Source organism: Trichosurus vulpecula, chromosome 9 (genome assembly GCF_011100635.1).
Source record: "Trichosurus vulpecula isolate mTriVul1 chromosome 9, mTriVul1.pri, whole genome shotgun sequence".
NCBI lineage: Eukaryota > Metazoa > Chordata > Mammalia > Diprotodontia > Phalangeridae > Trichosurus > Trichosurus vulpecula.
Window position 1 is genome coordinate 86,069,410 of NC_050581.1, and position 24,081 is coordinate 86,093,490.

General features: G+C 38.4%; 1 protein-coding gene across 1 annotated transcript in view; it reads right to left on the reverse strand.

The window, feature by feature from the left end:
* The window catches only part of KIAA2026 (KIAA2026 ortholog), an 84,760-nt gene that overhangs the window by 58,777 nt on the left and 1,902 nt on the right, over positions 1 to 24,081 (reverse strand). The window lies entirely within an intron of this gene.

Below are 24,081 nucleotides of genomic sequence, written 5' to 3' on the forward strand. Positions count from 1 at the left end.
ATACACAATTAATTGGATATCTTGCCCACAGGAAAGAAGGAGGAAGGAGATAAAAAAAGGGGGGAACGATAGAAGGGAGCGCAGATGCGGGAAGAGGTAATCAAAAGCAAACACTTTTGAAAAGGGACAGGGTCAAGGGAGAAAACTGAATAAAGGGGAACAGGATAGGATGGAAGGAAATATAGTTAGTCTTTCACAACATGAGTATTGTGGAAGTGTTTTACATAATGATACGTGTGTGGCCTATGTTGAATTGCTTGTCTTCCCAGGGAGGGTGGGTGGGAAGGGAAGAGGGGAGAGAATTTGGAACTCAAAGTTTTAAAAGCAGATGCTCAAAAAAAAGGTTCTTTTTGCACGCAACTGAGAAATAAGATATATAGGGAATGGGGAATAGAAATCTATGCTGCCCTACAAGGGGAAAGGGGATTGGGGGGCGGGGAGAGTAGGGTGACAGACAGAAGGGAGGGCTGACTGGGGAATGGGGCAATCAGAATATATGCCATCTTGGAGTGAGAGGGACGGTAGAAATGGGGAGAAAATTTGTAACTCAAAACCTTGTGGAAATCAATGTTGAAAACTAAAATATTAAATAAATAAGAAAACATTAAAAATAATACCAGAATAACCGAAATGAATTCAAGGACTATTCCTTTTCAGCAAGTTACTGGGCATCTCCAGATTTTTAGGGAACAGCCTGTTTTTAAAAATATATAATTATAAAATTTTAAAAAGTTTTTCTATCCAGAGAAATAAGATCCAATGATCTCATTTTCATTTTGCCTTAGAATTTCACTCAATATAGACTCTTTATAGGTATGTGATCTCAATTAGGATTTCTAATAAATCAACTCCTAAATGGCTTTTGTTTTTTTTTTAAAATGTTAAGATGACTCAATGACTCCCCCCCTTTTTTAACAAATGATTCCCTTTCCTTTTTTTTAACAATCCAATTCCCAATTCCTCTCTCCTTCACTATCCCCCACTGAATAAAAACAAACAAAAATAAAACCTACCTTAAATATGCATAAGCAAATAAATTCCTATATTGTATGGCCTGAAAACATAACTCATTTTGCAACATTCTTATGTTTTTGTTCTTTGTATAAAGAAATATGTTTGTCAAGTTCGTAATAAAAAAAGGAAGCTAAAAAAAGGGAAAAAGAACTTAAAGGAATTCTACATTTGGTAAGAATACTTCTGAGGTCATGTGAAGCAGGAAAATCAGGAATTAACAGTGAATACTATTTCCTCATCCATTTTCTAAATTATGTATGGGGGTGAAACCAATGCTTTGCCAGAGGAGGGACCCTCGGGTGGATTCCTACTTGCTGCTATACTAACTGGTACAGTTTGGTACTGTGGACTGTTATTCAACAATCATCAAGGACTTATTATACCAATGCACACACAGCAGAACTTTTCAAGATGTTATACTTATAAATGGAAAAAGCACATAAAGCAGGAGGAACAAAGTTCACTTACATAGCTTTAAGTAAAATTCTGCAGAAAATATAGGCCATAGGAAAACTCCTATGTACCATTATCAATTTTTTTTAAAAACCCAGAATAATGAGGGGTTTAAAAAGAAGAGGCCACATGTCAAATATCATATTTTACAGTTAAGTCAAATGACATCTTGATCATATTCATATTTAAAACTGAACATTTTTACTCTTAGATAAAGAACAAATTATAACTTACGTCCCTAAACAAGGAACGATTAAACACCATTCTTGGGCAGCGATTGTTTAATAAAGGCTTATTTGACTAACACAGGATGCTCTTTATAATTCCATTTTTATTATTACTAGCTATTTTGGTGAACATTAAACCCAATGATTTTGTCATTCAAAAAATTAATCCTTCAATGTTTCTTGTACCTACATATATTTATTCCCACTGGAATTAAACTAAAATAAGAAAGAGCAATCCAACAGTCATTACATAAGAGAATAAGGAAACGCTAGTTGGCTTGAGAGTACTGACAATGTTAATGTCATAGGACTATGCTTCAAGTGTGCATCTAAAAGCGGCTTGTCTAATGATCAAATGTAGTTCCTGTCAGACATATATGCAAAAACTCTAAGATCAGGTACCAAATTTACAATCTCAATTTTAATAAATAACAAACTTGACATTTTAAACCTACTAAAAAGTCTAGTGACAGATAACTAATCATTTCTAAACCTAATCCTGTACAGCCCAATGTGAAAGGTGAAATTTTTTAGATAATCAAAACAACCCTTCCCTTCCCCCTGCTTTTTGCATGATGCTATCTCTACTCTTATTTTAATTTTTTTGTTCCTTGTTTTAAGGTACAATTGCATATTTATTGAGTTCTTTATCAACAATGATCTTCATTTATAACATTATTTCTATATTAAATAACTTTTATTTAATCATTCAATATTCACCTTACCAGAATCATAAGTTTTTAATAGGCTGGAAAAAGCATTAAAGTCCACGCTTATATTTTTGTAATCAAGTATAATGATTTAATTTGTCTGTACTGAGTTCAAATTAGTTTAATAGTATAGGAAGAATAGAATTTGGAAACTATAGGATAGTAAGACAACAGTTGTCAAATTCATCCTGCCCCTTTAATCTTGCTAAATTAAACAATATCCTGGGGAGCTCTACGTGGATGGACCCAGACTGGCAATTGTGTCTATAATAGGACCATAGACTTAAAATTGTAAGAGACCTTAGAAACCATCTAGACTAATCCCCTCATTTTACAGATGAAGAAACAGAAGCCCAGGGTGGTTAAGTGACTTGTCCAAGGACACACAAGTATTAAACGGCAGAGCACATATTTCAATTCAGGTCCCATGATTCCAAGGTCAGGACTTTTTCCCATTATACCATTAGTCTACACTGGGACTTGAAAGGAGTGTGCACAACCTAAGTCAAATAGTAGAACAAGCACAGGAAGATGCAAGCTCCAACAGAAAGCAAGGAAGTTCAAAAGAGACAGATTTAGCCTTAGTCCAAGAATTTTTGCTAACCGGATGCAGTTAGAGGTCTGACTCCTATAAGAGCTGAAAACAGCCACTACAACTATGAACCAAAAAGAGCTAAAACCCTAATTCTGCAGGGAGGAATCTAAACAGCAGCTAAAATTCAGCAGAGCACCTGCAAATAACTAGCAGATGGAAGCACAGAAGAGATAATATAATAGCTTAGCAGAGCACACCAGTAGCTTGCAGCATAACATACAACTCCATGACATTACCAGATCAGCAGATGATATAACCAGTAACCAGCAGTGTTGAGTGCAGGGAAGAATTCTAGCTTTAAAGTTCCAGGAGTATGAATTTTCCAGGCTAGAGATGTTCTCTCTCTCTCATTAATGCTGTGGAAATCTGAGAGACTGAAGGGGGAGTTCTGGGGGGTGGGAAGTGTCACAGTGGTATTTTCCATACCATTTAATTTATTTTGCTCTTTTATGAAAGTATTAAATTGAAGGTTACTGCTTTTAAGTGAAAAAGGAGTCCAAATAAAGGAGAGACTACCAGAGTAATCGGGGAAACTATCATAGCTGATGCAGCTTTTAAAAAAAAAATGAATCAGTGACTGAGTATTTAATGTTACAGAGGTTCAGGAGGATGAATGCTGAAAAAAAGCCACTGAATTTGGCAAAGAGAAGGTCAGTGGCCATCTTCAAATAAGCAATTTTTAGTAAATAATTACGACCATATTAGAAGTGCAGCAACAGGACAAGGACAACTCATACCAACCCAAGCCCACATTGTAGGCAACATTCCCTCCTCTACCTCATTCCCCAGCTACATAGGAGGAACAGGTGGGAGAGGCATGTGCCCAGCAACAACACTCCTTGGAGACTATGAGCTTCATTATAAGTCTGCTACCTACCATTACCACAGAACAATCTCCCAACACCTGCTGCTCTCCCCACTCTGAATAATAAATCACCAGCCACACAGAAGCACATTATCATCAACCCTATCCCATCCATGTCCCTCTCCAATCATGCCAATGCCTTCCACTAAGCTCTCTAGGATTCCCTTAACATAGTAAACAAATACCTTTTGTTTTGGACTTCTTTTTCTTATACGCCATCTATCAGTCTTCACTGATCTGAGGACACTACATGCCTGGCCATTCTCTCAAGCATATGTTGTACATTCACTCATATCCCACTCCCCAACAAACATAGGTCCTTACTCTCCATCTAGAAGGAGTAGTTACAGTACTCCTTGCATACAAGTGCCACTTCCACACTCTTCCTTTACCATCAACCAGCAAACTCTCCTCCTTTGAATTTCACAGTATCAAAATTTTCCATCCAATCCAGTTCACAGTGGTTGTTGTATACTAGCACCCAAGACATTCTCAAAGAGGTCAACACCTAGCTTACCATCTTCTTAACTCCTGCTCTTATGTAAGGGTACTTCAGTTATCCTTACTGATGCTTCCACAAACTCCGTGAACTCCCAATTCCTCAGTTTCCTTAAATCCCATGACCTACTCCTTTACGCCATACTTCATTCACACATAAAGAGGGTCACACTCTGGACACCACCATCACAAGTGTTCCACTTCCTTAATCAGGAACTCTGACATTCCTCTACTGACAATGCTCTCCTCTCCTATCATTCCATCTCTTCCCTATGCCTCATCCCTCCTGAATCAATTCTTCAGCCATAGAGACCTCCAATCCCTCCACTTTTTGATACTTTATAAAGCCCTACTCTAAGTTCATTTTCTTCCCTTTCCTATTAGCCATTCAACTGTATGCTGTCCTCTGCTCTCAAATCCTGCACCCCTTTGTCCTGATATTCATCTCCTGCCAAACCTCAGTTCTGAATTAACTCCTACTTCTGATCCTACTGAGATGTTACTGAATGGAGCTGCATAAAGTCCTACAACTGTGCTTACTGCATTTATTACAAATTCACATCATCCAACTTCAAGTGAGACCAAGATATATGGAGACAATTCCTTTATTCTTCCCTTGATTCCCTCTCTTACTCCTCACAGACACTATTGCAAACCTTCTTTTTCTAAACCTCTTATGCCCTGCCCCACCCCACTCCACAACTTTGTCAGCTGAGGATCTTAGTGTTACCGTAATGAGAAAATCTATTCCATTTTGACATGCGCTCCTTCTTCATCTCAAAAGCCCCTGAAACCCTCACCCCCTCACTGTCTCTAACAATGTGGTGGCCCCTTGTTCTTGCCAAGGTAAACCACTTCATATGTGCCTTGATGTGTTCCCTTCTCATCTCCAATAGAGTATAACCTCAATCATTCCTCTGCCTGACCCTTCTCATCTTTAATCTCTCCCTCTTGAATTATCAATCTCTCCTTATCTACTGGTTCTTTCCCTAAAGCCTTCAAACATTCTGAAGTCTCTTTCATCCTTAAAAAACCTTCATCAGACCCTATCAGACATTCAATCTATAATTTTATATCTCAGACCCCTTTCTCAGCGAAACTCCTGGGAAAAGGCACTCCTCAACCTCCTCTTCTCTCAGCCTTCAACCCTTACTAGCTGGCCTCCAATCTCATCTTTCAACTAAAACTTTTCTCTCCCTTACCAATGACTGCTTGATTAATAAACCAAATAGTCTGTAAGTCCTCTCACAGTGATCTTTTCTCCCTTGCATTTAACACAGCTAACCCCTTCTTTTCCTGTATACTATCTCCTGTCAGGGTTTTCATGACACTACTTTTCTTGGTCTTCCTATCTGACTCTTCATTCTAAATCTCATTTGCTGGGTCTTTATCTACACCACAGGGAATTCTTCAAGCCTCTATCTTAGGCCCTCTTCTGTCTCCTAGTGATCTCATTAGCTCCCAAGAGTTTATTACCTTAATTACAATGACTCACACATCTACACCAGCATCAGTCACTCCCCTGAATTTGAAATATCTCGGCGTCTCTAGTCACGTATTTGGACATATCAAACTGTGTATCCCAAAAACATTTTGAAATCAATGTAACTAAAACTGAACTCATTATCTTTACCCCCAATCCAGACCTCTTCCAAATTTCTCCTGTTTCCCATGTTTATAACCTCAGCATTATTTATGATTCCTCACTCTACAAATCTGATCAGTTATCAGATCTTGCTTTTCAACCTCCACAACACCTCTCACACCTGACCCCTCCATTTCCATAGTCAGCATCTTAGTTCAAGAGTTTATCAACTTCTCACCTAGATTATTCCCAAAGTATCCTAATTGGTCTTCCGACCTCCTAGCTCTCCTTACTCTGGTCCATTCTTCATACTACTCCCAAAATGATTTTCCTTAAGCACAGATCTGACCATGTCATTCCCCCACTCAAACTCTAGTTTGCTTTATTGCCCCTGAGATAAAATAGAACACCATCTTCTACATGAAGTCTTTCCTGATCTACACAAATTATCCTATATTTATTCTGTCTATTTATTCTATATTTATTTAAATATGCGCTTGGTGGATCCCTTCAGACAAAGAATGTAAGCACCTTGAGAGTAGAAATTGTTTCATTCTTTATAATCTGTATGACCAACATCAAATGCTTGCTTGTTGACTGATGGAGTCTGCTATGAAACTATTTTTTATGTCCATTTTCTTTAGTTTTTAGTTTTCATATTTTATTATTTAATATTTTTAGTTCTCAACATTGATTTACACAAGATTTTGAGTTACAAATTTTCTCCCCATTTCTATCCTGCCCCTCACTCCAAGATGGCATGTATTCTGATTGCCCCATTCCCCAGTCAGCCCTCCCTTCTGTCACTCCACTCCCCGCCCCATCCCTTTTCCCCTTATTTTCTTGTAGGGTAAGATAGATTTCTATACCCCATTGCCTGTATATCTTATTTCTCAGTTGCGTGCAAAACAACTTTTTTTGAGCATCCACTTTTAGAACTTTGAGTTCCAAATTCTCTCCCTTCTTCCCTACCCGCCCACCCTCCCTAAGAAGGCAAGCAATTCAACACAGATGACACAGGTATCATTATGCAAAACACTTCTACAATAATCATGTTGTGACAGACTAACTGTATTTCCCTCCATCCTATCCTGTCTCCCTTTATTCAATTTTCTCCCTTGACTCTGTCCCTTTTCAGAAGTGTTTGCTTTTGATTATCTCCTCCCCCAATCTGCCCTCCCTTCTATCATCCCCCCTTTCTTATCACCTTCCCCCTACTTTCCTGTAGAGTAAGATACCCAATTGAATGTGTATGTTATTCCCTCAAGTTAAATCCGATGAATGATTCGCTCATTCCCCCTCACCTGCCCCCTCTTCCCTTCCAACAGAAATGCTTTTCTTGCCACTTTTATGTGAGATAATTTACCCCATTCTATCTCTCCCTTTTTCCCTCTCTCAATATATTCCTCTCTCACCCCTTAATTTAATTTTTTAGATATCATCCCTTCATATTCAGCTCACCCTGTGCCCTCTATCTATCCATCTATCTATCTAGATATATATACATATATATACATACATATATACATATATATATATGTATATGTATATATATATATTCCCTTCAACTACCCTAATACTGAGAAAGGTCTCATGGATTACACACATCATCTTTCCATGTAGGAATGTAAACAAAACAGTTCAACTTTAGTAAGTCCCTTATGACTTCTTTTTCCTGTTTACGTTTTCATGCTTCTCTTGATTCTTGTATTCAAAAGTCAAATTTTCTATTTGGCTCTGGTCTTTTCACTGAGAAAGCTTGAAAGTCCTCTATTTTATTGAAAAGTCCATATTTTACCTTGGAGCATTATACTCAGTTTTGCTGCATAGGTGATTCTTGGTTTTAATTCTAGCTCCATTGACCTCCAGAATATCGTATTTCAAGCCCTTCAATCCCTTAATGTTGAAGCTGCTAGATCTTCTGTTATCCTGTGTTTCCACAATACTTCTATCTGGCTGCTTGCAGTATTTTCTCCTTGACCTGGGAACTCTGGAATTTGCAGACAATATTCCTAGGAGTTTTCTTTTTGGGATCTTTTTCAAGAGGTGATGGGTGGATTCTTTCAATTTCTATTTTACCCTCTGGTTCTAGAACATCAGGGCAGTTTTCCTTGATAATTTCTTGAAAGATGATGTCTAGGCTCTTTTTTTGATCATGGCTTTCAGATAGTCCAATAATTCTTAAATTATCTCTCCTTGATTTATTCTCCAGGTCAGTGGTTTTTCTAATGAGATATTTCACATTGTCTTCCATTTTTTCATTCCTTTGGTTCTGTCTTATAATTTCTTAATTTCTCATCAAGTCACTAGCTTCCACTTGCTCCAATCTCATTTTTAGGGTAGTATTTTCTTCAGTGGTCTTTTGGACCTCCTTTTCCATTTGGCTAATTCTGCCTTTCAAGGCATTCTTCTCCTCATTGGCTTTTTGGAGCTCTTTTGCCATTTGGGTTAGTCTATTTTTAAGGTGTTATGTTCTTCAGTATTTTTTTAGGTCTCCTTTAGCAAGTCATTGACTTGTTTTTCCATGGTTTTCCCACATCTCTCTCATTTCTCTTCCCAATTTTTCCTCTACTTCTCTTACTTGTTTTTCCAAATCCTTTTTGAGCTCTTCCATGGCCTAAGAAGCATTCATATTTTTCTTAGAGGCTTTTGATATAGGCTCTTTGACTTTGTTGACTTTTTTCTGGCTGTATGTTTTGATCTTCTTTGTCACCAAAAAAAGATTCCAAAGTCTGAGTCCAAATCTGAGTCCGTTTTCGCTGCTTGTTCATGTTCCCAGCCAATTACTTGACCCTTGAAGTTTTTGTCAGGGTATGACTGCTTGTAGAGTAGTGAGTGTTTTGTCTCAAGCTTTTGGGGCTGTGCTGCTGTTTTCAGAGCTACTTCTACTCCACCACCATCGCAAGCTCTGCCACACCAGCAGTCCTCCTCCCTGAAGAACTGCCAACCAGGACTGCAAGCCAGATCCAAGCAGGGCAAAGCAAGAGAACCCTGCCCCTGTGCCAGGAAAGCTCTCCCTGCATTCCCACGCTGATCTAGTGCTTGATTCTTCCCACTGGGTGGGCCTGGGACCAAAAGGAACCACAGCTGGAGCTCTGTAAGCACCCGCAGGAGCTTCCTGCTGCTGCTGCAGTGGCCACTGCTTCACCTCCGCTGCCCTGGGGGTTGGTCTGAACCCACACTTCTCTCACCCCAATCCAGCAGATTTTCCACTAACCTGCTCCACTGTCTTCGGCATTTGTGGGTTGAGAAGTCTGGTAACTGCTACGGTTTAGTGATTATGGCCCCTATGGCCAGCTCCTCTGATCTCCTCAGTGCCTGGTTGGTCCTGGTGCAGCCCATGCTAGGCTGTGCTCTGCTCCCAGCACTGCCTTCCCAGGAATATCCAGGCTGTCCTGGGCTGGAGACCTGCTTCCCTCTGCTATTTTGTGGGTTCTGTGGCTCTATAATTTGTTCAGAGGCATTTTTATAGGTGTTTGGGGGAGAGCTTAAGCAAGTCCCTGCTTTCCAGCTGCCATCCTGGCTCTGCCCCCTGAAACTATTTTTCAAACCTCAAATTCTTGAGCTTCGGGTAGTAATATCCCAAAGGGAAATTCAAGACTGCCATATGTTGCAACTTGCTGCCAGAAATGAAAACATTTCACTCAGTTTCAACGTATTTTTCTGACTTTAAATGGGGATAACTACAACCTACATATCTTTTTCTTGATAAGGCTGATTACATTTTGATAGGACTAAACTTGTGAGCAAATAAGCACCAACAAAGTCAGAAAGGTCCAAGTATACATCTTACCATCACTGAGCCTGCTACTTATATCACATTTCCATTTACTAATTGCAAACAAAGCAATGTTTTCTTTTGAGCTAGAATTCTCTTCAATTCAAATATTCTCTTCCCTGCCCAGATACTGTAAATCTGTGACTACTGCTCTGGAAAGCTAGTGGTCCCCTTGGCTTCCTGTTTCTAGAAACATCACTTATATGTTTCCCATTTGGTGATGTGGTTCTGCAGCAGTAAGCTGTGAAGCTAGGACACTAAGACACAGCACTGAGTGAGGTGGCAAAGAAAGGAAAGCTCTAACAAGGTTAGGAGAGTAAAGTCTGACTATTTGACCATAATATCATTTGAAATAAATAATTATTTTACAACAGCTAGAGTAACAGCTAAAATCAAATTGGGGAGAGGGAGAGGTGTGAAGAAAATAATGAACAACAGTCTTAAAACTATCCTTGTCGAGAAGCGAGGGGGTGGAGCCAAGATGGCGGCTGGAAAGCAGGGACTAGCATGAGCTCCCCGTTGAGTCCCTCCAAAAAACTATGAAAAATGGCTTTGAACCAATTCTAGAACTGCAGAACCCAAAAAACAGCACAGGGAAGCAGGGCTCCAGCCCAGGACAGCCTGGATGGTCTCTGGGTGAGGTCTATCCCACATGGAGCTGGGAGCAGAGCGGAGTGGGGCAGAGCAGAGCCCAGCATGAGTGGCGTGGACCAACCAGAGCAGGAGCCAGGCGGAGCGTGCCCTAGCGCCCTGAATCAGTGAGCTGCACCAGTTACCAGACTTCTCAACCCACAAACACCAAAGACAACAGAGAAGGTTAGTGGGAAAAGCTGCGGGAGTGGAAGGAGTTCAGGGTTCGGCTACCGCCCCGGGGCAGCGGAGGTGGGGCAGCTACAGAAGTACAGCTGCAGTTGCTTCCAGCCCCAGGCCTACCTGGTGGGAGGAATTAAGTGGCAGATCAGAGTAGGAGTGAAGAGCCTGCTGAAGATCTAAGTCCAGTCCGGGTTGGGGGTTCTTGGGGAAGGAGGAGTGCTGGTGTGGCAGAGCTGGCGCATCCCCCCAAGCGTGGAATATAGCTCTCTTAACTCCACAAGCAGTCATACGCCGCTGAAAAACTCAACGGTCAAGTTAGTTGGCTGGGAATATGGCCAGGCAGCAAAAACGCACCCAGATTCAGTCTCAGACTTTGGATTCTTTCTTTGGTGACAAACAAGACTAAAACATACAGACAGAAGAAGTTAACAAAGTCAAAGAGCCTACAACAAAAGCCTCCAAGAAAAATATGAACTGGTCCCAGGCCATGGAAGAGCTCAAAAAGGATTTGGAGAAGCAGGTTAGAGAAGTAGAAGAAAAATTGGGAAGAGAAATGAGAAGGATGCGAGAAAACTATGAAAAACAAGTCAATGACTTGCTAAAGGAGACCCCAAAAAATACTGAAAAATACACTGAAGAAAACAACACCTTAAAAAATAGACTAACTCAAATGGTTAAAGAGCTCCAAAAAGCCAATGAGGAGAAGAATGCCTTGAAAGGCAGAATTAGCCAAATGGAAAAGGAGGTCCAAAAGACCACTGAAGAAAATACTACCTTAAAAATGAGATTGGAGCAAGTGGAAGCTAGTGACTTTATGAGAAATCAAGATATTATAAAACAGAAACAAAGGAATGAAAAAATGGAAGACAATGTGAAATATCTCCCTGGAAAAACCACTGACCTGGAAAATAGATCCAGAAGAGATAATTTTAAAATTATTGGACTACCTGAAAGCCATGATCAAAAAAAGAGCCTAGATATCATCTTTCAAGAAATTATCAAGGAGAACTGCCATGATATTCTAGAGCCACAGGGCAAAATAGAAATTGAAAGAATCCATCGATCGCCTCCTCAAATAGATCCCAAAAAGAAATCTCCTAGGAATATTGTTGCCAAATTCCAGAGCTCCCAGATCAAGGAGAAAATACTGCAAGCAGCCAGAAAGAAACAATTTGAGTATTGTGGAAACACAATCAGAATAATCCAAGATCTGGCAGCTTCTACATTAAGAGATCGAAGGGCTTGGAATACGATATTCCGGAGGTCAATGGAGCTAGGATTAAAACCAAGAGTCACCTACCCAGCAAAACTGAGTATCATGCTCCAAGGCAAAATATAGACTTTCAATAAAATAGAGGACTTTCGAGCTTTCTCAGTGAAAAGACCAGAGCTGAATAGAAAATTTGACTTTCAAACACAAGAATCAAGAGAAGCATGAAAAGGTAATCAAGAAAAAGAACAAGAAAAAGAAATTGCAAGGGACTTACTAAAGTTGAACTGTTTTGTTTACATTCCTACATGGAAAGATAATGTGTATGATTCATGAGACCTCAGTATTAGGGTAGCTGAAGGGAATATGCATATATATATGTTTATGTGTATATATATACAAGTGAATGTGTATGTATGTATATATGTATGTGTATATATATATATATATCTAGAGAGAGAGAGAGAGCGGACACAGGGTGAGTTGAAGATGAAGGGAAGATATCTAAAAGAAATAAAATCAAATTAAGGGATGAGAGAGGACTATATTGAGAGAGGGAGATAGGGAAAGATAGAATGGGGTGGATTATCTCGCATAAAAGTGGCAAGAGGAAGCAGTTCTGTGGGAGGAGGGGAGAGGGCAGGTGAGGGGGGAATGAGTGAATCTTGCTCTCATCAGATTTGGCCTGAGGAGGGAATACCATACATACTCAACTGGGTATCTTACCCCACAGGAAAGAAGAGGGAAGAAGATAAAAAAAAGGGGGGGGGGGGATGATGGAGGGGAGGACAGATGGGGGTGGAGGTAATCAAAAACAAACACTTTTGAAAGGGGACAGGGTCAAGGGAGAAAATTCAATAAAGTGGGATGGGTTGGGAAGGAGCAAAATATAGTTAGTCTTTCACAACATGAGTATCGTGGAAGAGTTATACATTATGATACACATGTGGCCTATGTTGAATTGCTTGACTTCTTAGGGAGGGTGGGTGGGAAGGGAAGAGGGGAGAGAATTTGGAACTCAAAGTTTTAAAAACAGATATTCAAAAACAACAAAAAAAAAGTTTTTGCATGCAACTAGAAAATAAGATACACGGGCAATGGGGCATAGAAATTTATCTTGCCCTACAAGAAAGGAAGGCAAAAGGGGATGGGAGGGGAGTGGGGTGACAGAAGGGAGGGCTGACTGGGGAAAAGGGCAACCAGAATATACGCCATCTTGGAGTGGGGGGGGAGGGCAGAAATGGGGAGAAAATGTGTAATTCAAACTCTTGTGAAAATCAATGCTGAAAACTAAAGATATTAAATAAATAAATTTTTAAAAAAAGTATCCTTGTCTTTTTCCACTTCCCTCCTTTTCTTCACTATTTGTTTAGGTAGGGAAGCAATACAGATGTTGAATCTACTACTAAAAAATTCCTATATGATAGGATGATATATTTTAGAGCTGGAAGGGACCTTAGAAGTTCCTGAGTTCAACCTCTTCACTTAAAATATGAGAGAATGGGGATCAGAGAGGTTAAATGCCTCACCTAGGATCACACAATGTCTGAGGCAGGATTTGAACTCAGGTCTTCCTGACTCAAAGTCTGGTGACCAATCCACTACACTAGGTATAAGTAAAAGAAACAGGATCCAAACCCAGGTCCTTTGATTCCTAATCATTCTAGATAACAAGTCTCTTTTCACTGATGGTGCAAATACTTTATTTAAATAGTTCCTTTAGAAGTCTACATGTGTATGTTTTATATATGCCACAGAAATTCTTTAACAATGGTAACAGGATTTGACCCCTACTTCACATCTGAATTGGGCATTTTCTGACTTCTGGGGAAAAGAAAGTGGCTAGAAGGGAAAGAGTGAGGATAAAGCATGGTACCTAAATGGTGTTAGTATCACTTTGTGCAAGGTGCTGAACATGTACTACAGATAATATAACAGTCATACTTTCCCTCTGTAATTCTTGTCCACATCCTTCTATAAATCCTCTATAGAGGATCAACTCTCATGTTCTACATAAAACCTTTCTGGACATCAGTTGCTAATGCCTTCTCTCCCAAAATTAACTTGCATTCAATTTGTATGTATCATGTACATATGTACATGTTGTTTCCCCAATATAAGCTCCTTGAAGGTAAGAATTATTAATTTTTGTCTTTAGATCTGATACCTAGAACATGGTAGACACCTAATAAATGCTTACTGATCCACAGATCCATCTTTTTCCTACCTTAGCCTTGTTGATATAGTCTGTGGCACTTCACATGTACAAGCCCTGCTTATTCTCTGAAACCTTATATTCACCATCTGTCCTTCCACTGCCCTGTTTATGTATCATTTTGATTCTGAGATCATGATTTTCCATGATTGTGTCCAGAGAATAAATTGGAGAATATTGGTGTTAAAGGTGTAACTGGGGCAAGGGGGAGAGGGGAGAAGCAGCAGCTTTTCAGTTCACTGAAAAGACTACAGTTTTCCAAATATAAACCAGCTAACCATGCCTACTTCCAATCAATCTCAACTCACCTCATTATTCATCTGCCTTTCCAAGATACATGTACACAACACACACACACACACACACACACACACGCACCCTGCATAGAGATGATAATTAAGCCCATGGGAGTTGATCAGGTTACCAAGTGACAGAGTGTGGAAAAGAGAAGAGGGACTACGAGAGAGCTTGGGTTGCACCTATAGTCAGGTGGTATAATATAATGAACCAGCAAAAGAGACTAAGAATTAACAGTAGGATAGAAGAACCAAGAGAGAACAGTGTCTCAAAAATACAAAGAAGAGAAAACATGTAAGAAAAGAAGGTATTAAGTGTCTAATGCTACAGAGAGGTAAGGAGAGAAGAGAACCTATTCCCAATCCTTCAAGTGTGAAAAAATTTCCTATATAAAGCAGATCCTAAACAAAGGAAAGGAAGTAGACTGGGAGATACTAAAAAATGACAATGTCATGCTAAATTCGATAGGTGACAGAGCTGTATCACCTTGAGCTGTATCACCTTGAGGAAGCCCTAGTTTGGGAACTCACTCTTACCAGATGCAAGTCCAGCTATTATTTGGGAGATACGGTAGGTAAGTTCTAGGAATTGCCTGAGGCACATAGATGTTAAGTGACTTGAATAAAGGTTGAGGGTGACACAATTAGTTAAGTGTCAGAGGCATCATTTGAACCCAGGTATTTCTGATCCCAAGTCCAACATTATAATCACTATGCCCTGTTACCTCTATAAAAAAAAATTTTAAACTACATTAGAAATTTTTAAAGGACACCCCCTGCCACATATTTCTTTCTCCAAAACATGGGATGGGGAAGGGGGAAGTGGAGTGTTTATATGTTAAGTGTCATATATAGCCCCAAACCAGATTATTTTTATATCATTTGGTACTAGTATTTTAACAAGACTTATGACTAGATTTTTAAAATTTTATTTGTAACTTTCACCAGTGGGCCTACTTATTTTTTAACATGGCATCAACAACTAACCTTATCCTTTAGGACTTGGCCTTATTTTTATTATAGGTGTTCTTTCTCATTTTCTCCCTTTTCAAGGCTGTAGAAACAAAGGAAACCAGCTACTTCACATTGTAAGATTAACCCCACCCCACCCATAACCTTAAAGCGCTTGTTCACAAAGAATACTGCTTCAGAGAGTCTTCAGAGACATATTGCCACCTACCAGAAACAGCATGAACAAATGAAATTCATTACGTACCATGCCTCTAAGTAAAACTAAATTATAAAAAAAAAGATTTCCATACATTTAGTACCTTCAAAATTTTTCCAATAAAACTTTTTATAAGAACTATAAACAAGTAAAAACCTGGCTTGCATTTTACAAGTTACCCCTTTTTCTTCACCTTGAAAAGGTAACAAGACAAAAAAGTTGTCAAAAGGCTATTAGGAACAGAAAGCAAAAACTTTCTCAGAGCCTTACACTACAGATAAATATATAAACCCAATATAACTCATTGTAAAAATTTTCCCTTACACACCCTAATAATCCCTCAGCGGACAATTAGCCTGAATGAATGTAGTTTTACATATATTGTTTCCCTAAAGTCCATACCAAAGGAAATTGCAAATTTGAGTCTATTATGAAAAGTACTCTTAAGAACTGAATAAGCTAAAAAAGATAACTGCAATAAGACCTGTGCCCTCAATAATAATAACATAAGGTACAAAATATTTTTAAGGGTATAGGAGAAAGAGATGACTTGCAGCTAGAGTAACGGGGAAAAGCTTCAGAAAGGTGGTGGAATTTGAGCTGTGCCACAATGGGTTGGATATTAAGAGATATGTTAATGGAACAGAGGACAGAGCTTGAAATAGTGATCAACATGAGAAAGGCAAGGTGTTATCTTTATATAGTGCCTGGATGAAGTTATAGATGGCATCACCAATGATACAAAGCTGGGGAGAATAACTAATATTCTAGATGATAGAGTCAGGATCCAAAAAGAAAATCTTGGCAGGCTTATAAAAAAAGTCGGATTGCATCTATTATGATGAAATTCAATAGGGATCACAATCAGTAATGCAAAAACCAATGAAGGTTCTGGAGAAGAGATGGTGAAACAAACCCTCAAAGCAGACCAGTGAGGGCTAATAGTATAAAATATCACATACATTGTCAAACACCATTCATTGTCATGAATGAGGCTTCAATGGGGAGAAGAGTGATTGTGATGTAAAGACTAAGGCATTAACAACACATTTAAAAAGAGAAATGTAATAAGAATAAATGCCAAGTTCTTAGGTTCAAAAAAAAAATAAGCTGTACAAGTACAGGATGGGAAGTACCTGACTAAACAGTTTGTATGAAAGTAAACTGGTTGTTTTGTATGATATTACAGGCAAAAAAGCTACTGTAATCTTTGACTTTTAGGGAATAGATGACAGTCCCATTGTACTCTGGCCTGGATGCTATACTTTAGGAAAAACACTGACAAATGGTAGTATGTCCAGAGGAAGATCATTAGGATGGTGGAAGAGGCTAGACATAATTCCATATGAAGATAGAAAAACATTTGCAATATGATGTGAATTTTAAGCTATTAGTCTTTTGTTGGAAACCAAATAAAGATCTGGGTTTCTCACAATATTCTGGGGGGCTAGGAAAAGTTTGGAATACTGAAGATGGACTGCTTCTTAAAGAAAAAAGAGTAAATGTGACATGACAATCTCTTGTTAACTTTTTGGACAAGATAAAGAAATGTGGGCTATGTTGTAGTATTAGTCATAGTTGTAGTAGTTTGTTGTTGCTGCTGTTAGCTAGTAGATGAGTTAGGAAGCTATTACAACAATTCAGGTGAGATAATGAGGGCTTGGACTAAGGCTCTATTAGTGAAAATAGGGAGGAAAGATACTTTGTAAGCAGAATTTACAGGATTTGGCAATTGACTGGATACAGGGAAGTAAAAGAAAGAAGAGTCAGATATGACTGCTTCAAGCATGAATGACTGGGACAATGCTGGGGTCATAAACAGAAATAGAGAAAAAAGGAACTTATTTGGGAGGAAAAAATATATTTAACTTTGGCTATACTAAAGTTGAAATGCTGACAGGATGCCCAAGTGAAGAGAAACAAGGCAGTGAGAAACACAAATCTGGAGCTTTAGAGAGGTGAAAACTGATGATATGGACTTGGAATTCATCCAGAGTTGAAGTCACAGGAAATGGATGAGACTGCTTAAGGGAAAAGAGATTTAGAAACTATCTACATACAACAGTTATAAGGTAGAGCCAGGAGAGGACATTTTTATAGAAGCCAAGGAAGGGGTATTAAGAAAGGTTAGAAATTTTATATGGTATGAAGAGGTCAAGGAGGAGGAAAATTGTATAAAGGCCACTGAATGTAGTAATTTAGAGATCATTCATGACCATTGAGAAACCAATATCAATGCAGTAATCTGGTAAAATCTGGAAAAATATCTGATAAAAGCCAGATTAAGGAATAAGTGGGTATAAAGAAGCCTTTGCTCCAGTTGTTCCCAATGTTTATAATGGCCTCCTCCCCTTCCACACTTCTGAAATACTACACCATACTTGACAAAAGTAAAATATCACTTCCTCCATTAAGCTCACCTGATCTTTCCCATTAGAAATTGCTATCCTTTCCCAAGATCTCCCAATCGCACTTTGGACTTCTCTTACATACTTATATTCCACACGTCAGAGACTGTACCTTTTACTTCTATTCAAATCTCTCTCAGTGCTCCACAAATTCTCTAGCCCTACAAACACTTAATAAATATTTGCTGAACTGAATTTTGTTATTTTTATCTATATCCTAATCTCAATCTATTCAGTTTTACCCAGATGTTTATGAAAATTGTGTTCACTTAAAATTAGCTTACAGTTCTAGTACAGAAAATAAGAGTATCCTCGATATTCCCCACACGTTTGTGATAGTGGTGAACTCTAAAAACTTCTCAAGTTCTATCTGTTCAGAGTTTTATTCAGCTGCACATAGAACAAATAACTTTCATCATTTCCCTTTCCTCCAATAAATGTTAGATAAGCACATTTAGCTTATGTCACTTTGTCCTATTAACTAGAGTACTTGAAATAAACTTTTGCTTCTAAACCATATAATATTGTATGAGTTGAATTTTTAAGTGTGGCAACACCCCCGTGGGCTCAAGGGAAAGCAGAGTATCCTGCTGGGTTTGAGGCATTGAAAGCAATGATTCTAAGCACTTTGAAATCTATTCTTGTTGGAAATGGCAAGAATTTAGCTGTCCGCTTCCATACACCCCACTACTCCCCCAGTATCAATAGCAAAAATGAAACATTGCTAATTGCCATAATTAGCATCTCTTTCACTTTTCAACCCTTTTAGGTATAAATTCATCTATTCATTTCTAGATCTCTTTTCCTCATCTGTAAATTGGATGGGGGTGGTACAGATGTTGGTATATTTATATGACTCTTAAAATTCCTTCCAAGTCTAGGGTCCAAGGAGTCTATAAAAACAAAGTTGGGAAGTTTTTTGACTTGCCTTAAGAAAGCAGTGTGTTGAATAAGCACCAGATTTTGATTCAGAAAGACTTGGATTTGAAATCAACTGCCTACTCTCTGAGTAATCATGGGAAAGTCCTTTCACTTCTCAGGCCCTCTGTTTCCTCATACATAAAATGAGGGGATTACAGTAGATCAATTGTATTGTCCTTTCCAACTCTGAATCTTATGATCTTACCAAGATTAGTGTCACAGCTATGAACAGAGCCCAGGTCTCCTGGCTTCCAAAGTTCAGTTCATGTTCTACTATAAGATGTTGCTATGGCTATTTTGTAAAATGAAGGGACATCAAGAAATAAGATTTCTTTTTTTTTTTTAATTTATAGTACTTTCTACAGGGAAATAAAAGAAAAGAGAGCATCATTTCAAATTTTGTTTGGAGTTTCCTTTAAGAATCATGGTCTATATATGCCATTCCCAAACCTTTCTGAATTCCAAGAAAGCTAAATAAATGAGTGAACGGATAAACAAATAAATATTGTTTATTATGGTTAGCATATTGTTGCTACAACAGGTTAGCTGAAAAACAACCAGAGACCACCTTAGTAAGGAAACAGTCTCCTAGCTAAACAGAGAGATGCAGCAGCCCAGTTTTTAGAACATATGTTTATTTACAAAATATTGCAAAGGAGTATGTCAGAAGAATATGAACAGTATCATCTTTAGAAACAATGAAAAAGTGTTGAGAAGGAAAGTTTGCTAGAGGCTTGAAACAAGATGGAAATTAAGCTATTTATTCCAAAAAAATTTAGTTGATGAGACCTCTGCCCCCCTCCCAAGCTAATAAACATATGTAAAACAATACAGAACTGTACCTCTTTTTTAGTGATTCTCACTCATAATGATGGGGTAGATTCACTAAACGTGGTCTATCACATTTACATTCCATGGAAAGAAATGACAACAGCACTTAATAAGATAAAATCAGAAGAGTAATTAGACTCGACCAATATACATAAAATTAGTACTAGAGATGTTGGTTTTAAGCACTGAGAGATCAATTTTCAAGGTCTCAAAAGTGTAAAAGATTCCAAAAGAATGTAGATGATTAAAAAAGTAACTGAGAAAACACTAGCAGTTACTGATCCACATACCTACATTGTCATCTCTATAAAATCTTTATTAGAATTGTCTATATGTGCATCATCCATGGAAACATAATAAAGGAAATTCAAAAGCTTTTGTAGGAGATTTTCAACAGTACCTTTATGATCATCTGGGGGATAAAGGAAACAAGATCTCTCTGTTAATTTTAAGAAAGTATGCTTGAAAGAGTAGAAGACTCCGATCAGACAAGGTGATTCTCATGCATCCACCAAAATCATTCAAGATTCCATAATAGATGTAATTCCAAAAATAATTTTATTCAAGGATCCCAATGTATATTAATATCAAGTGAGGTGTTTAACAGGGAGGTGAATATTAGTTCAATGCATCCACTGATGTCATGAAAAATATACTATATGAGGTTAAAACAAGAAAAAAAGACTTTTTCTTGGTAAGCTTTCTAAATGCTGTTATTTGTAGATTACATAGCAGTAAATGAACTTCCTTTTAATAATGCAGTATAATGTAAGAGATAGCTCTAAGCAGTAACTCTGGAAAAAAAATAAGAGATGAAATATACATGGCTCAGATTATGACATGGGTCATCAAATTAGTCCATCAATAAGAATACCTTGGATAAGCAATGCAAAAGGATGAGGCAATGGGCCAAGAATTAAACAGTAGGAGATGGAGTTAGACTTCACTTGGGAAAATGCAGCATACTTTCAATCACTGCAAACTGCCTAGGACAAACAAGCACTTGTCTTGTCAAGCATCTATTATGTGCCAGGTACTTTCCTAGATGCAAAAGTTCACCCTTTACGTTGCCCTAGTGACGCTACATGTGCAAAAATTATGAACTATAATCTCTAAAGAATAAAAGGCAGACATAAAAGAACACTGGAAAGGTACACAGTAGGCAAAGACAGGCTACATGTTATCAACAAGTTGTATGTGAGTGGCATAAAAGATACTACAAAGATATATAACCAGAAAAAGAGGTAAGACAGTCATGTAGTAAGAGTGAAACAGATGGCACATGTGGTACATTGATAATGCCAAAGTATTAGCAGAGAAAAAAAGACTCTAGCATGTTGGGTATGTGCACTATGGAATATTTATGGGAAAATATGAACAAGAATCCTACAGGATGAGAAGTGTTGTATCTGTAAAGAAAATAACCACTTAATGAAATTCTGTATCCTTCAAAGTATCCACAAAGTATTTTACGTAGTACATTCATTTTAAATATTTCAAAGTTATGATACAGTAGTATTTATTAAAAGACAGTATTATCATTATCTATAGTACACACCTTCATTTTATGACAGGAGGTAATGTGGTTAGAAAGGGCAGTGGATTAGTGGTCAGCAGACCCACCAACTATTAGCTCTGGTTCTGCAACTAATTAGTAACATGACTTTGGACAAAACACTCATCTCCTCTAGTCCATAGTTTCCTCAGTTATAAGTGGAGAAGATCACAGGATTTTGAGCTGGACGAGTCAGGCAAACATTCATTAAGTGCCTACTATTGCCAGATGTCGTATTAGGTGCTAAGGATACCAAAACAAAAAAAAAAAAAAAAGGTAAATACCAGCCTAAGCTCAAGGAGTTCACAATCTAATGGGGAAGGCAACATGCAAATCATTATGTACAAACAAGATATATACAAAATAAAAGGATAGTCCTAGAGGGAAGGCACTAGAATTAAGGTGGGGGAAGAGGATCAGGAGAGGTTTCCTGCAGAACATGGGATTTCAACTGGGACTTAAAGGAAGCCAGGAGGCAGAGATGAGGAGGGAGAGCTTTCTATGTATGAGGGAGAGTCAGCAAAAATGCTGGGAGGTGTCTTACACGAGGAACAGGAAGGAACAGAGTATGTAGAAAGGGTGTACAAAAGAAGACTGGAAAGGCAGCGGGTAGCCAGGTTATGAAGGCCTTTGAATACCAAAAGAGGATTTTATATTTAACACAGCAGGTGACAGGGAGACACTGGGGGGAAGGGGGGAGGTATAGGGAGGGTAAATATGGTTGGACCTGTGCTTCAGGAAAATCAATGGTGAGGAGCAGCTAGGTGATGCAGTGGATAGAGCACTGGCCCTGGAGTCAGGAGGACCTGAGTTCAAATGCAGCCTTAGACACTTACTAGCTGTGTGACCCTGGGCAAGTCACTTAACCTCGAAAGACTCCTTAAAAAAAAAAAAAAAGAAAAAGAAAATCACTGGTGGCTGAGTGAAGCACCTACTGGAGCGGGAAGAAACTTGTGGCATGCAGAGCAACCCGCAAGCTATTATAATAGTCCAGGTATGAGGGACTATACCCAGCTGGTGGTAGCGTTAGAGGAGAGAAAGGACCCTTGGTAAGAGATAAGAAGGTAAAATCAAAAAGTCTTAACAGATTGGATATGGGAATGGGGTGGGGTGAGAATGAGAATTTGACAGGACACTTAAGTGAGTCTGGATGACTGAGAGTAAAAAGGAAATTAGGAAGAGGGGAGGGCTTGGGGGAAAGGAGCTGACTTTTGGGCATGCTGATTTAAAGATGTCTATGGAGCATCCAGTTTGAGATGCACAATAGGTAGTTAGAGATGTGAATGTGGAGGTCAGACAGATCAGGGATAGTTAAATAGATTTGAGAATTATCAGCATAGAGATGATAATTGAATCCATGAGAGCTAATGAGATCAACAAGTGAAACAGTATGGAGGGAGAAGAGGACAGGACAGATCTGCAGGACACCCAGGGTTAGTGTGTGTGACCTGGATAAAGATCCAGCCAGGGAGACTGAGAAGGAGTTGTCATATTGGTAGGAGAACCAGAAAAGAGTGGTGTCACAAAAAAACCTAGAGAGAAGAGAATGAAACAGAAGACGGTGACTGGTGATTCAAAGTGTTAACGGCCACAAAGAGGTCAAGAAGGATAAGAAAGAGCCATGAGATTTAGCAAGTAAGAGTTTATTAAACTTTGCACAAAGCAATGTCATTACTGATTTATAGTTCAACACACTCATTTTGCAGGTGTGGAAACTGAGTCCCAGAGAGGTTAAGTGATTTGCCCAATGTCACCATGGTAAGGTATAACAGACTCAGGATTTGAATCAGTCTTCAAAGAACTTCATATCTATTATCCTATACGGTTCTGGACCAAGGTCACGCATTGGCCAAGTATTATTAAGTGTACACAATGTTCCAGGCACTATGGAATGCGCTAGGGACATAAAGAAAAAAAGTAAATAATCCCTATCCTCTTGGAGCTATATTCTATTCGGTGATGTTTAAGATCTCTTTCAGCTCTAAAATTCTATGACCATAATTTGGGCAGAATTTTATTATTTTAATAATTTTAAGGATCATAGCTTTGTTGTTGTTCTTAGACATATGTTAGGCACAATGGTATATCTGGGAAATAGGGGAAATTGCCTATGCTGTACACTGAACTCCCAGGTGAGTAAACTTTCTCTGCCAATACAGGTAGATACCTGAGAATTGATTAAAATGCTCAAAGGTTAACTGACAGGCATAAAGTCAGTATAGGTCACAGGGGAAACTCACAGATCCACCTGGCTTTGTGTGGCTCTCCTTCCATTATGTCATGTTGCCTTAAGAGAAATACTAACAGTATATAAATGTTGAGAAAAACAACTCAAAATAAAACTTACAAGATAGACAAATTAGGAGCTAGACATCTCATGACAGAGTTTCTTTCCCTTAAAGCAGAGTTCCTGAACAACATTTAAAAACCTAACAAGTACAGAAAAACTTTCAGTGTTAAGAATCACTGCCAACTGAAGAAAACAAATAAAAATCCCTCAAATAAAACAAAAGCCTTACAACATACGAAATGCTTACATACAACCCTTCAGGCAATATGACATTTTCAAATCCAGATGTCTAGTTAATAACGTTCTTATAGCCAATTAGCTTTCCAATAATCATGAAATGAAAATTCAAATAATCTGTTATCTTCAACAGTTTTCTGACACAACATAAGAACTCTAAATATTAGTAATTCCTAAAATAGTTATAATCTAGGTCAAATCAAAGATGCTCTATTCATGAGCCAGTCCATTACCTAAATTTGATTTCAATCTGATTATGTTACAATTTTATCTCATAGTCCTGAAAAGCAAATACCTAGAACCGTACAAAGAGCCTACCCTACCTAATGGTACTTCTGGTGATTAAGAAAATGGTGGCATAAACCAAGCGAAATGTGCTTTAACAGGGAATAAAGGGTTAGGATCTATACAT